Below are 15,624 nucleotides of genomic sequence, written 5' to 3'. Positions count from 1 at the left end.
ACACCAACACAGACACACACATACACCAACACAGACACACACATACACCAACACAGACACACACACCAACAGACACACACACCAACACAGGCACACACCAACAGACACACACACCAACACAGGCACACACCAACAGACACACACACACCACACGCAGCGCCTAGAGCCGTGAGTGAGCGCGTACCCATGCACACACGAGCGCGCGCGGCACACTGCGTTTCAATGCGCGCTAATACACTCCACAGGAATTCGCTTGTGGAGGATGCGTGTGACCCCCAACGTTAACGTACGAGTATTATTTACATTATCTGGGGAGGGGAACGTGGGGGGGGGGGAGACTGTTCACTTTCACATACGCACCTCGCTCGCTCGCACGCAAAGCCGCTCTGTCGTTGTTTCCACGTGAATGCGAGATTACCACGGAACAACGTCAAAAAAGCGCATTACATGTTTGTCGCACGCGTAGGGATTAACTCGCCTTATGTGTGTACAATATATATAAATAAAGGCCAAAGTGTTTCGGATTCCCCAAGCCCCCCCCCACCCCCTTGCTTTAGCCACTCTCGCACATTGTAAGGCACGCAAAATTACCAAGTATACATTCGCAGACATATCCATCACATCCGCGGACACGGGCAATGTGTATATCCTCTGTATACAGGCGGTACAGATGTGTACATTACTTATACTGTAGGAGAACATATAAACGGCACAGATGGACGTTCATAAAACATGCGTGAGCGTATTCAGGTCATGAGCAAATTGTTATATCGGCAGGGTTATAAATGTTTTGAATGACGTGTGACGGAACGCTTTGCCTGCCGCATCTCCCGCGTGTAATTGTAAACTGCTTAACCCGTCTTTAGCATGCACTATTATATTACCCCGGTACTTGGTGGTGGTGGTTGTGGTGATTAAAAGTCAGAGAGCATAGAGACCGATAGTTTGTTCAGCAGCGCAGGACGACGACAATGATGGTGACGCGCTTTCAGATGCGCTTCTGCGGCCGTCTGGAACGACTCTTCCTTCCGCATTGAGGAAATCACTGGGAGCTTTTAAATCATCCAGATTGAAAACGTATTTATTTTAGAACTGACTTTTGTGTTTAGTTCGTTGCCCTTACCCCCGGCACCTCCGATTAGCACGGCGGACTACGTACGGTACGAAAAAATGCAACATACGTAATATACACATAATATACACATAATATACACGTGTGTATAAAAAGGGTGGTTGGCTTTGTCACCTTCGAATCGCACTCGAGCACCGCGGGCCAAGAGACTGAGCCGAGATTTTGGCTCCGGTTGAAAGGCTCTTTTGCCAAAACGTCAATTTAATCAACTAATTTGCATAATAAGACTGCTACAATGTAGTTATCAAGCATGTTTAAAAAATAAAAAAGCGCTAGTTAGATTTTATAGCCGGTTCAGTGGCTGCGATGGGATTTAGTCTAATTTTGGAGCAAGTACCATATTCTCCGGATTATAAGACGCGCGGTTTCCCCTTTATTATCAAAGGTTGGGGGTGCGTCTTATAATACGGTGTGTGTATGTGACCAGATTTGTTTGATTTTTCTTGACACCAGGCATGCGTCTTACTTTCCCGAGCGCCTTATAATCCGGATAATAATAATAATACGGTGTGTATATTTACTCATAATATAATATACACGTACAATTTAAATATACTACTGTTTTTTTAATATACGGTATTCCTTTTCCTGCACTGCATTAAACACACCCTTCATACTTAGGCATTTGAAAGCTCATCGATATGCATTAATTATTTTGGCGAGAGAGAGAGATATGGTAAAGCTTTTAGTTATGCAAGGAATCCATTGCACGTTTGGAACTATCACCACACCGATGTGTTGTTGACATATCGCATTTACATATACAGAACTGTAAGTATATCTAAAGCCACTCCCGATATGATGATAATAATGATGGTGCGGAGCTATAGACTGCATCAAAGAAATAACATCACAAATCTAGACTCAGAGCGGGATACACATTGCTTCATTTATTAGGCAAAAGTCCGTCAAAATAAAACGTTTATTTTGCAATACAGCAATAGGGAAAGGCAATATATAGAGAGAAAACCACGGGTTTGCTGTATTCCATTCTAAGTGTAAATAAGCAGTGGATGTATACACAGATGTTGGATTATCATTTGTAGGACAGATATACGTGTCTGCAGTGCCGGATTATCCTAGTAGCAAAAGTAAAATATGCTCCGCACTTTCAAGGGCCCCGCGCTAAATGCTTTCAAGCTATCAATTCCGGTTCAGTGATTCTGCACTTGCGCTATTACTATAGTATTATACTGCCTTCAACTTTTATGAACGACTGGGTGTTTAAGGTTCACGATTTGTAGTATTATCTGGCTGTATAGCAACTGCAAAAAATACAATTACTTTACTATGCAAGTAAAAAATTAGTGTTTTAATGTTTTTTTATGGCCCCTTTATAACATATGCTACACATCCCGCACTAGCTTAATCCGGCACTGCGTGTCTGTGTAGTATGTATTGTCACACACACATCAAGTGATACATAAATTAATAGATGTTGGGCTTCTGGAGAAAGATAACGCCGTGCGTGATTCTTCACCCTCTAAGGCCAACAACGAGCCGGTCATCCCTCGGGCATAATTCTCGTTGGTGGTCTGCCTAGCATGTGTGTAGACTTCGACGCCCTTTAGATTATAAACATATCTCTCCCTCGCCTTTATCAATATCAAACTCTCGCCAGCAGTGAGATCACCAGCGAGAAGAACGCCAAGTCATGTGTGCTTGAAGCAAGTTTCCGTTCAAGAATACCAATTAACTCTACTATTGAACTAACCATTGTTTTATTTTATTTTACAAGGTAAGGCCCACTGAGCTATGTAGCTCTTTTTCAGAAGCGACCTGGCCACAAATGATGTCTCAACGAAGTGGCTTATCACGTGCAAATTTATAGCAGCTACAAATACTCTGAACGCATGTTTCTAAATGTGGAGGGAAAAACTGGAGGACCCGGAGAAAAATCCACGTGACCACGGGGGAGAGAGACACTCAAACTCCAAATATACAGGCGTTAGGGTTGGGGATCGAACCCACTAACTCCTGACATCCCAGGAAAGGTAGTGAACATCTCGCCACCGCCGCGCCCATACATAACCATGAACACGTGCACGTATCCATCCACATAAACGCTTATTTCCTTCAAGGGAAGGCGTTAGAGAAAGGCAGATAGATTCCTTCCAAAGAACAATTGACCGAAACGTCAACATCATGGTGACGAAATGTTATCGCCCTTGTCTGGGATGCAGGAGGCCGTGGGTTCGATCCCGAACCAGACAATTCCCGCTGTACATGTGGAGTTCGCGTGATCTCTCTCCCCGTGATCACGTAGTCCTGCAATTTAACCCTCCGCATTTAGAGACATGCGTTTAAATTATTTGGCTAAGATTACGTGTGGTAAGCCACTTCCATCAGCTGTCATGTGTGGCTAGATCGCCTCTTTAAAAATATCTAATAGCTCCATAGGCTTTACCTGGTCAAATAAAAGTAAATAGTTGAGTAGGTGTGATATATATAGCGTACTACACTGCCATATGCTATGTGAGACATAGCAACTACATCCTGTAAAGGCGCATATACTTCTCAGCTACAGTCTTTGGTGGGGGGGGGGGAAAGGCAGCGAGCTAACGAGCTCACTTCCAATGGATAGTTCACCAGAACGTCTGCCATACGACACACACAATTATATTGGCATACGCTCTGCACGGCATAATTTTACACATCTGTGGATATGTAGCGAGTTGCTTGCAGTAGCAACAACACAAAAACACGCAACTACCATCACCACCACCACCACCATAGATTTCACTCGGGCAGGTCTGCTGCTGCTCCCCATCCCGCACACCGTCCGCGCTCGCCCGGGAGCTCGAGACCCCGAGACGAGCAGCGGCGGCGGCGGCGGTGGTGGTGGCGGTGGTGTAGGTGGTGGTGTTGGTGGTGTTGGTGGCGGTGGTGTAGGTGGTGGTGTTGGTGGCGGTGGTGGCGGTGGTGTTGGTGGTGTAGGTGGTGGCGGTGTTGGTGGTGGTGGTAGCGGTGTTGGTGGTGGCGGTGTTGGTGGTAGTGGTGGTGGCGGTGTTGATGGTGGTGTTGGTGGTAGTGGTGGTGGCGGTGTTGGTGGTGATGTTGGTGGTAGTGGTGGTGGCGTTGGTGGTGGCGGTGTTGGTGATAGTGGTGGTGGCGTTGGTGGTGGCGGTGTTGGTGATAGTGGTGGTGGCGTTGGTGGTGGCGTTGGTGGCGGTGGTGTCGGCAGCGGCGCTCTCTCAGCACTTGCACCCCCCCCCCCAACAGTCTGTTAAAGGCTATACGGGGAAGAAGGTGAGAGTGTTGGGGGTGGGGTGTAGGTGTGCAGCGGGGAAGAAGGTGAGAGTGTTGGGGGTGGGTGTAGCTGTGCAGCGGGGAAGAAGGGGAGAGTGTTGGGGTGTAGGTGTGCAGCGGGGAAGGTGAGAGTGTTGGGGGTGGGTGTAGGTGTGCAGCGGGGAAGAAGGTGAGAGTGTTGGGGGTGGGTGTGCAGCGGGGAAGGTGAGAATGTTGGGGGTGGGTGTAGGTGTGCAGCGGGGAAGAAGGTGAGAGTGTTGGGGGTGGGTGTGCAGCGGGGAAGGTGAGAATGTTGGGGGTGGGTGTAGGTGTGCAGCGGGGAAGAAGGTGAGAGTGTTGGGGGTGGGTGTGCAGCGGGGAAGGTGAGAGTATTGGGTGTAGGTGTGCAGCGGGGAAGAAGGGGAGAGTGTTGGGTGTAGGTGTAGGTGTGCAGCGGGGAAGAAGGGGAGAGTGTTGGGTGTAGGTGTAGGTGTGCAGCGGGGAAGAAGGGGAGAGTGTTGGGTGTAGGTGTAGGTGTGCAGCGGGGAAGGTGAGAGTATTGGGTGTAGGTGTGCAGCGGGGAAGAAGGGGAGAGTGTTGGGGTGTAGGTGTGCAGCGGGGAAAGTGAGAGTGTTGGGTGTAGGTGTGCAGCGGGGAAGAAGGTGAGAGTGTTGGGTGTAGGTGTGCAGCGGGGAAGAAGGTGAGAGTGTTGGGTGTAGGTGTAGGTGTGCAGCGGGGAAGGTGAGAGTATTGGGTGTAGGTGTGCAGCGGGGAAGAAGGGGAGAGTGTTGGGGTGTAGGTGTGCAGCGGGGAAAGTGAGAGTGTTGGGTGTAGGTGTGCAGCGGGGAAGAAGGTGAGAGTGTTGGGTGTAGGTGTGCAGTGGGGAAGAAGGTGAGAGTGTTGGGGTGTAGGTGTGCAGCGGGGAAGAAGGTGAGGGTGTTGGGGTGTAGGTGTGCAGCGGGGAAGAAGGTGAGAGTGTTGGGTGTAGGTGTGCAGCGGGGAAGAAGGTGAGAGTGTTGGGGTGTAGGTGTGCAGCGGGGAAGAAGGTGAGAGTGTTGGGGTGTAGGTGTGCAGCGGGGAAGAAGGTGAGGGTGTTGGGGTGTAGGTGTGCAGCGGGGAAGAAGGTGAGGGTGTTGGGGTGTAGGTGTGCAGCGGGGAAGAAGGTGAGGGTGTTGGGGTGTAGGTGTGCAGCGGGGAAGAAGGTGAGGGTGTTGGGGTGTAGGTGTGCAGCGGGGAAGAAGGTGAGGGTGTTGGGGTGTAGGTGTGCAGCGGGGAAGAAGGTGAGTGTGTTGGGTGTAGGTGTGCAGCGGGGAAGAAGGTGAGTGTGTTGGGTGTAGGTGTGCAGCGGGGAAGAAGGTGAGTGTGTTGGGTGTAGGTGTGCAGCGGGGAAGAAGGTGAGTGTGTTGGGTGTAGGTGTGCAGCGGGGAAGAAGGTGAGTGTGTTGGGTGTAGGTGTGCAGCGGGGAAGAAGGTGAGAGTGTTGGGGTGTAGGTGTGCAGCGGGGATGAAGGTGAGTGTGTTGGGGGTGGGTGTAGGTGTGCAGCGGGGATGAAGGTGAGTGTGTGTGTCGGTGTCGGGGCTGGCTCCGTCTTTGTCGCTGCCTGCCGCTCCGCGTGTCCGCCCCGGCGATGAGGACGCGAGGCGGCTGCCACGGGGACAGCCCCCCAGCCCCCCCAGCACCCCCCAGCCCCCCCAGCACCCCCAGCCCCTCCAGCACCCTCAGCCCCCCCAGCCCCTCCAGCCCCCCCAGCCCCCCCCAGCCCCTCCAGCACCCCCCAAGCACCCCCAGCCCCCTCCAGCCCCCCCAGCCCCTCCAGCCCCCCCAGCACCCCCCAGCCCCCCAGCCCCTCGACACGGCCGACATGAGGCGATGGAAGGTGGTGAGTTCGTGTGAGCGAGCGCGGTGTACGACTTCTGACTTGACTGAGGGCTATGGTGGGGGGGGGGTTAAGTACGCGTGGACGTTGAACTTCTTTCACGCCGTACGTAGCCATCCGTGCTAAGGGAGCAGAGGGGGGAAGTTTGGGAAGGTTAAGTGGAGAGGGATAACGTGAGATCATATTCGCATCTCCCTTGCATTAAGATCGGTGGCGATGGGGGATGGAGGTACACGACGTGGCTGCTGCTGCTGTTGTTGACGACGACGCTGATAAGGGTGGCGTCAATGTATTTTGTTGTGAGATGTCAAAATGGTTTTACAAGCAAGGAGTAGCAAAACAACACGTGAGCTGTGCCGCGATTCCGTCGTGCGTGGTCGTCCAAAGCGACTTTGCGGGGGGATGGTTTTTAAATGTGTGGCGCCTAAGGATGTCCAAGCAGGGCAGCCTTGGCAGCTATTACGTGAGGATCCTGCCGGAAACGATTGGCCCAGTGCGTCTCGACTTCTTCACCAGGCATACGAGTATTTTACAAACTCGATAGCGTGTAAGCTATATGTTCTACGTGACTTTTGTTCAAAAAGTATTTTGCCGATGACATAGTCATTGTAATAACCAAAGGAAATTAACTCCCAAGAAATTATTGCACAACTTAAAGTTACAAAGCAGGGCTCACGAGAATTGAGTACCGTAGTTCTGATATCAATAAAACCCTAATTGCCACTGGAAATGCCAATTCATATTAATAATATTTAACAAACTCGAAAGCGTTTAGCTATAGAGATAAAAATAGGAACACAAGTTTTAGTTTTTACTTTGTGTGTGCTGCTATTTAAAAAAAGGCAGGCTACTCCCGCGAACAGGTATAATGAACCTTATACTTGTGAAATACACATTAAATTACAACAGCTGGAAAGGCTCTTACAATGAACGCGCAATCTTAAAACAATGAGAGCTCTAACCGTTGCAGATAGACGTTACCCATTGCTATTATTTTACATTTAAATAAGACGTGGAAACAAACTCGTGTGTGTATCTACGCAAGCGAATGTGCTTAAGTTTCGAACGTTGTCCCTTGATGAGCTTTTTTATTACCAGATGAGAATTCTGTAAATATTATTAATATGAATTGGAATTTCCAGTGGCAATTAGGGTCTTATTGATATCAGAACTACGGTACTCAATTATCGTGGGCCCTGCTTTGTAACTTAAAGTTGTTCAATAATTTCTTGGGAGTTAATTTCCTTTGGTTATTACAATGATTATGTCATCGGCAAAATACTTTTTGAACAAAAGTCACGTAGAACACGTTTACTACACAACTGAAGATATCTGTTGGAGTCACACAGCTGTAATATATATCAGATATATGAGCACCTAAGGCAGGATGGACCAGGATCAAAGTGTTGGGAAAAGATTCAAACTAGAAAAAGTTGGGGCGTTTTGTAAAAGTTAATTGATTAACATACCGCTGTGGATGAAGAATAAAGCATTTCATGAGGGCATATCCAATTGACCAGAAACTCAATGATGAAAATAATTAAATGAAAACTGAAAAGTGTAATGCTTATAATTACACTGAGAGGTGGCAGCTCCAATGGCGCAATCGGTTAGCACGCGGTACTTATAGAATTACACTGAGAGATAAAAATAGGAACACGTGGTTTAAAGAACATACACAGGTTAAAGTCATTCATACATTGGCTGTGAAGAAGAACAAGTGGCTTGGGCAAGACACGTCGCTGGAAGGAGGGGAAAACGCTTCAGAGGATTGTGGTGGTGAGATAGTTTGTGGCATTGTGAGACCATGAGTAATGGAGACAGGTAGATCTGTGGCTGCTGCTGATGATGATGACGGTGATCAGGACGGCAGGATACAACGAGTGTTCATCATCATTAGTTAACTACAACAAAATAAACCATCACACTACTAAAATGCAGATCACTGTGAAAGTGTACCACGTGTGCTTATTATTATTACATACACGTACATAAATATTACTTATAACCATGTAAGACACCACTAAGACAAGCGTATATTTTGCTTCAGAGAGCGTGCATCATTACATATTTTTTTGCGTAAAGAAAATAACAGTTCGGTTGACATTCCTGCAAGACCAGAGCATATAACAGGCATGAGCCAGCTTTGTGCTTTGAGCACTGAACAGCAAACTACAAAATTGTCCCTGCCACCCTGGAGGAAGGTAAAACGCTGAAGGAAAACATTCAATTATATATCTCATATTAGGAATGACATACATTTTTTAAAATACATGTTTTTTTATTTGAAACATAAAAAAAACTAATTATCCCCACCCCCCTTTCAGTATTTAGCAATGATCATCACCATTGTTGCCTTCATCCACTGATGGAAAATATAAATCGAAAACTACTATGAGAGGATGACAGGCTTCGTAGTATGAGAGGATGCCAGGCTATGTACAAAAGCACAGGCTACATGTAACATACAGTTAAATGGCAGCTCTAATCATGCTTAAACCGTTTCCATCGTTCACTTTTTTGGGCAAATACTGTACAATTAAATGTTGATTGGCTCAAACGGACCAAAAGTAATAATAATCAAATTATACTGCATTTTTCTGCAGGAAATTTGTAATTATATGCGATATTATTGTTTCAATTTGCCAACGTGTGTGGTTGCCCACATCGGTGCCATGAAAGTATCACTTATTGCCTGCTCGAATTCCTACCAGGGCAACTAATTGCCATATTGCTCAGTCGTACAGCGAAATAAACTCTAGGGCTATGACATTGTTAAAAAAATCACATAAAACATGTATGCACCGTACTTTAAAATGTACCGTAGATTAATTAAAGAGTTGCAGGGTTTTTGTTTGATATATAACGCGAAAAGTTGCTGCTATGGACAATGTGAGGGTTGAATTCCTACTTTTAAAAAAGTAGAGATTTTCGTCAATTGGATATACTACCTAAACTTGGCATTTGGTTTCATCCGCCATGCAGGTCTGCTAAAATTTAAACCACCTTGTAACGTGCGGGTGTTGAGACAGGTGTCTCTATTGCAAACGATATACATACCAAGCAAGATGACTGCATGAAATGTACATTTTGGCCAGTGTAGTGTACTATTGAAAGATCTGAATGGGTTGAAGTGCTATGATGCATTTGATGACCTTTTTAAAAATGTGATGTCTTGAGTTACATCTAAACATTTATTGACTTTCAATAAACACTTTGAACATTCTTGAAATTACATTGTTTTTTTTATTGTAATCACCTTTACAATTCCTCTTAGTGATATTAAGGATTGTCTGCCTTAATTATATCCAGTAATAATTATTAAATGTAAACGTAACTATTAATATTTTAGGGCACAATATTTTGGTATGCACGACATAAAACATTTAGTTTCAGGATAGTGGATATCATAACATCGTTTGTGGCCGGTACAGTGTTGAAATCACCATTGCATTTCCTTCATAATAACTAAAAAGCTAAGAGTGCAAACGTTCAGTTGATATAAAAACATTTCCGTGGGGATAGGAAAATATTACAAATACATGTGGCAGTATTCTCACTCATGGAACTTTTGCAAGATACAATAACAGCCTTGCAAAATAATAAAACGTTAACGTCTTTATATAAACAGTTAAGGACGTTGGGAAGCCAAACTCGTGTAGATAACACAAAATAATCATGAGTGTAGATAGTGAATATAAGAGAACAAAACGCATGGCAAACAATACGGCTCCTTCACATCTGTTCCTCCACGTAAAAAAACCAGCAGTCTTTATTTACACATCCCATCAGTAACAGGGCCTTCTACGAGCGCATCATTTCAACAGCATTGGCTCAACACAAGCAAACTCTCTAACCAAAAAACCTCTATTATGGAAGCAAACTCTGCACCGATTTCGACATTCAGTGTCTCATCAGCAGTCAGGCTTGCTTGAACCAACAACCCTGGTGAGCTGCCAGATAAGATTGTGTCACTGGTCGTGTTTGTTTAAATACATGTTTGCAGCTTCGTTCGTGAAAGAACAAGGGCTTTATAGCTCTGATAATGCGCTCCATCATATCGCTCTCGATGTTAATGCTACGACGGCAGAGAAAACGTCGCAAAGGCGCCCGTGACTATCTTTTGAGTGTGTTTTTCTCTCGTCGAAGCTGTAAGTTTAGTTTGTGAGACTTATTGTATTCTTGGGCTGCGTTTCCATGAAAAAGGTCAATTCCCAACCACGCAGAACGCGTTGGGCTTCGTCTCAAACACGGCGTGTGTAGAAAAGAGCGCTTATGTATGTCGAACTTTTTTCGCACCATACGTGGCCACGTGGATCACGGCATTGAAATTTACGAGGCCACATTCCCCTTCATCAATCCTGCCACGTGTTTTCAAATGTTATTCTTAGTAGACCGCACCATGATAATGCTAGTGCAAGCAATCGCCAACTCGTATCCGCTCCTTCTCATCTGGCCAATTCATCGCCGAATAGCGCGCACGAGTAGTTTAAAAAAGCCGTAAGAGTGTCCAACAGCAGTTGTAACACGTGCGGGTTTGGAGCAACATCGTGATGCAGGTCAGCTGGAGGGGTGATGGCCATGTTACCTGGGGGTAGGTGGGTGGGGGGGGTAAGGGGCCCGACACCGACGTCATCAAAGACGGCGGTGCGTCCCCCCCCTCACCACCAAAAACACCCCTACCTAACATGGCGTCGGTTTTTTTGTTTCGGTCGCTCAATCCGTGACGTCGCAACCAAAGAGATGTGGCCCAGGACCAATGGGAGGCGAGCAACGGCGTCAGTGGCGGTCGTGGGGGGGACCCGCGTTTAAATTTAATAAAATGGATCGGCGAGGCGACCACCGATTGGTCGAGCAGTCGGCGCACGTGACCCGTCGAGGCTCGGTGAAGGGGGGGGGTGCTCATTGGACGCTCATGCGCGTGCGGGGTACGAAATGTAATTTTGTTCGCGCGGGCTCGCCCCCCCCCTGCACCCTTCCCCCACCCCCTGCACCCTCCCTTCCCCCACACCCCCGCCCCCCATCACCCCCCTGCACCCTCCCTTCCCCCACACCCCCGCCCCCCATCACCCCCCTGCACCCTCCCTTCCCCCACTCCCCTGCACCCCGCCCTCCACCCTCCCACCCTCCCACCCCCCAGACAACTCAGTTACAGTTAAAAACAAAAAAAAGAGAACAAGAAAGAGAGAGGAGGGGAAAAAAATAGTGCGCACGAACAAAAGAGTTTGCGTCCACCTCGCAGAGTCCAACGCGACCAACAGCAGGGGCACATTAACCGGCGACTCGACGTGGAAGCGACTTATTCGCATCATTATACATTGGCCACGGATTATTATAAGACGCTCCGGAAAGTAAGACTCCCCCCCTCCCCCCACAAGGATTGTGCCTTGGTTGGGGGTCAATAAAGTTATACAAAGATGTTCTCTCTCTCACACACACACATACGTTGAAACCACCAGGCGTGTGCGTACAACCACAACTCGGTTGTGTATCTCCACGTTGTTGTTGTTGTGTACCAGTGTTGGAAACCCACTCGTGAGTCGGGAGATATATCGACTCGCGCGTCTGATGTTGGAGAACTGAGTCTTGGGACGTCTGCGAAAACGACCTTCACAGCTCATCGGATTCCTCCAGGATGAAATAAATATTCTCACTCTTTTGAGTTTTGCTTAAGGAATAATACGCTTCTTGCCGCGTGTAAGACGCGACTCTTGCTGTAAAACTGGTGAAAGATGCGGCGTATAATCCGGAGAGTACGGAATGTTTAACTTGGGGGGGTGGGGTGGTGGTGCTGGCAATGTCAATAAAGTTACAGAACGACAAAGCCCCCCCGTATAGCCTGCACCAGGCTGGAGGGGCAAGGGCGCTTGCCGAGTAAAGCGGCACGGCAGCACGAGGAGGGTGGATGGGTGGCCAGCAGCACCACGCCCGGCCGCCTTTGTCTCCCCCTCGTGATACAATCTCAGCAGATTGTTTGGGGCAAGTGCTGTTCGCGAGTAGCAGCAGCAGCTATGAAGGCCGGCACGTTCACACCAGGGGGTGGGTGGGTGACCACGCCCGGCCGCCTTTGTCTCCCCTCGTGATACACGCTTGGTGTACGCACATACCGGATTAAAGACGCACCCCCCCCCCCCTCCTCACTTTCGCTTTAAACATTTCAGGGGAAACAAGTGGGTCTTGTGTAATGTGTTTTAAAAAAAAACTACGGGCTCCCATCACCCACGTGCTGAGAGAAGAATACGAGGATGATGGTGTAACTTTTATGATGATGATGATGCTGATGGCCATCTGTGAAAAAATAACTTCATAGCCCTGCGGATTCCTCCAGTCTAAATAAAGATTCGGATTCCTCAACCTGCTTTAAACAAAAACCGAGCGCGTCTTATAATCCGGCACGCGTGTGTGCGTGTTTACGATTCGTAATCGATATTCGGATCAAATTCCGGCTAGTAAAGTGCCAAATGTGCGCTTGTGTGTGTGTGTCGTTACAGCCTCCTCCACCCGACGGCAACCAAATAACGTCACGTGAACAAACGCGCAAATTCATTTAAATTCCGACAATCGCCTGATGTTGCTGGTTGTAACCACGAGCATAACAACAACAACAAAAAACCCAAAGTGTTTGTTGTGTGTGGGTTGCTCTTCAACGACAACGCGTTTGCTCACCTTGCTTTGGTGGATGGTTGCACGACACAAAAGTGGCATTTTAACTCAGGCGATACGACCCAGGAATCAATAACGAATCGTGATGTGTGTGTGTTGTTAAACCCTGGCGGTATATAAAACCACGTATCTCGCACGTGCCAATGGAAAGACGACGATGATGATGATGCGGATTTCCTCGCATATCGCCGCACAATTTGGTACTTGATATTTAGCAGAGGGAATACATTTAATGTGTTTTTATTACTGTATGTAGGACACTATTTAAAACCCTTGACATTTCGTATTTCGGGACTGCCACATAAACCTTACTCCACCCCCCTCCCACCACCACCTTACCTTGGCAAAGTTTCTACAGCTAACCCATCCAACTTTATAGATTTACATTCTAGGATGGATGATGGGTCGTTGGCGGGAGGGGGACATGCGATTCTGCAGGAATAACTGTGTCTTATAATCCGGCATGCATGCGCGTGCTTTGTAAACGTTGTGGGTTTAACTCTCCAACACACAACCAGTGTGCTGAAGTAGTAACTAATTGGCACGTTTTGTTTACGTGAGAAACCCTTACTAATTGGCTGTGTCGGGTGGTGGCGGGGTTTAACGACACATCAATATTTACGCGATCTAACCCAATCAATTGTTTTACTGTGTTGTAAACTACTGGGACATCTTGTGCAAGAAGAGCTTCATAGCTTATCGGATTTCTCCAGGGTAAATACACACCTCTCATTTATTTAGCGAGTGATTTTTACGCGGGGCTTTTACAAATCACGGTTAGAGCACCAGATACACCAGAATAATAAGTAATTAGATATCTATATATGTGTGTAATATCGGTGTTATGTGAGTGAACGTTTATATGCTGATACTCTGTGGGGGTGTGGGGGGGGTATTGGGGGGTGTGTGGGGGTGTATGGGGAGGGTGTGTATGGTGGGTGTGTGGGGTGGTGTGAGTGTGGGGGTGTGGGTAGGGGGGGTGTAGGGGTATATGGGGAGGGTGTGTATGGTGGGTGTGTGGGGTGGTGTGAGTGTGGGTAGGGGGGGTGTAGGGGTATATGGGGAGGGTGTGTATAGGGGGGGGTGTATGGGGGTGTGTGGGTAAACACTCACGCACAAGCACAGGGTACAACGACGCACACCAACATGCATCCGTTCCACCCTCGCAGAAACTACACGACAAGGTTTATTGATCCCCAACAGTTTATTCTCAGCGAGTCTGAGGCTAAATTACCCGAGTCAGTTTGAGTCAGCAGGGCAGGTCTAACCTATCTCCCGATGGTCTAAGACCCGATCTGTATCGCCTCTTTCAAATCACTCTCCTAAGACAATCTCACAAGGGCCTCGATATCTCACTCTCGGGTACTCACGGTTCGACTCGTACGGGGCTGCTGGGTCGGATCCTCGCTGCACTTCGACTCGTCACACGGACGTTCGAGTGGCTGGGAAGTCGACGGCCCCGAGCCTGGCTTGAGTACAATACGAACTCCCTCTCCTTACCTTCTCTATTCCTTTTATTGTCCTCTACATCAAAGATAAATCGGCGCTGATCCGCTGGCCTCCCGTCCAATCAGGTGGCTCGGATTTCCCGCCACTCTCCCCGGACCGGTGCTCTCTCAGACGTCCGCTTTTCACCCTCTAAACAAGCGCATCTGTCCGACCAATCAGAGGGCCGGCCCTGTCTTTCCCGCCGTTCGTGACTCCGCCCCCCCTCTCTACCTGCCTGCTGACCCGTGTGTGTTGTGGGTGTTTTATACCCGCGGTGGCTCAGCAGCCCCGTCGTGACCACGTGATTACAACCCAAGTCACGGCGCCGCGGTGCACGTTAGCCTCGGGGGAGGTCGCCCAATTCCCTGGTCGCAGGAAACCGTGAAGCTTGGTCCCACGAGAGGGCTTCTGGGTGAAAACCTGTCGGCCAGGTGACCTCCCCTCGGGGCTCTATGTGGGGGTGTGTGTGTGTTCATGTGGGGGCTCTATGTGGGGGTGTGTGTGTGTGTTCATGTGGGGGCTCTATGTGGGGGTGTGTGTGTGTGTTCATGTGGGGGCTCTATGTGGGGGTGTGTGTGTGTGTTCATGTGGGGGCTCTATGTGGGGGTGTGTGTGTGTGTTCATGTGGGGGCTCTATGTGGGGGTGTGTGTGTGTTCATGTGGGGGCTCTATGTGGGGGTGTGTGTGTGTGTTCATGTGGGGGCTCTATGTGGGGGTGTGTGTGTGTGTTCATGTGGGGGCTCTATGTGGGGGTGTGTGTGTGTTCATGTGGGGGCTCTATGTGGGGGTGTGTGTGTGTTCATGTGGGGGGTGGTGAGGAAAGAGCAGCGTCGGCCCCGTCGCTCGGAGGTGGCGGCGTCGCGGCCACGGCGTCGGCAGGACGGCTTCGCTGCTGGTGCACCACAAGAGCCATTCCCTGTACACATTGGGGTGCGACAGGAATGTCCTCTGGCTCCCACATTATTTAACATCTATTTTGACCACGTAGTTCGTGAAGCCTTCAATAGCTGTACCGGTGCGGTCAAGGGATGGCTCCCTATTACTTAACCACGTTATGTATTTTTATTATTTAAAGCTTTCGTGACTGCAGTAATTCATATTCTTAGCTCTTTCGGTAAAATCACGTTGAAGGGAAACCATAAAATAATAAAATATATATAAAACACTACAAATTCTCACGATGTTTCGACCATAACACAAACGGTCGTCATCAGGTGTGCTTTTTACAACGACCGTT

General features: G+C 48.3%; 1 long non-coding RNA gene across 1 annotated transcript in view; it reads right to left on the bottom strand.

The window, feature by feature from the left end:
- LOC142924416 (uncharacterized) overlaps positions 1–15,624 on the bottom strand; it is a 24,254-nt gene extending 8,630 nt beyond the window's left edge. Inside the window, exon 1 of the long non-coding RNA XR_012941624.1 lies at positions 14,270–15,624. This is a non-coding gene — a long non-coding RNA (uncharacterized LOC142924416). The remainder of the gene's footprint in view (positions 1–14,269) is intronic.

The sequence above is a fragment of the Petromyzon marinus genome, chromosome 13, assembly GCF_048934315.1.
Source record: "Petromyzon marinus isolate PM22_M1 ecotype Great Lakes invasive population chromosome 13, UKy_Petmar_22M1.pri1.0, whole genome shotgun sequence".
NCBI lineage: Eukaryota > Metazoa > Chordata > Hyperoartia > Petromyzontiformes > Petromyzontidae > Petromyzon > Petromyzon marinus.
Note: the sequence above shows the minus strand (reverse complement) of the source record. Positions and strands in the feature narration are given on the sequence as shown.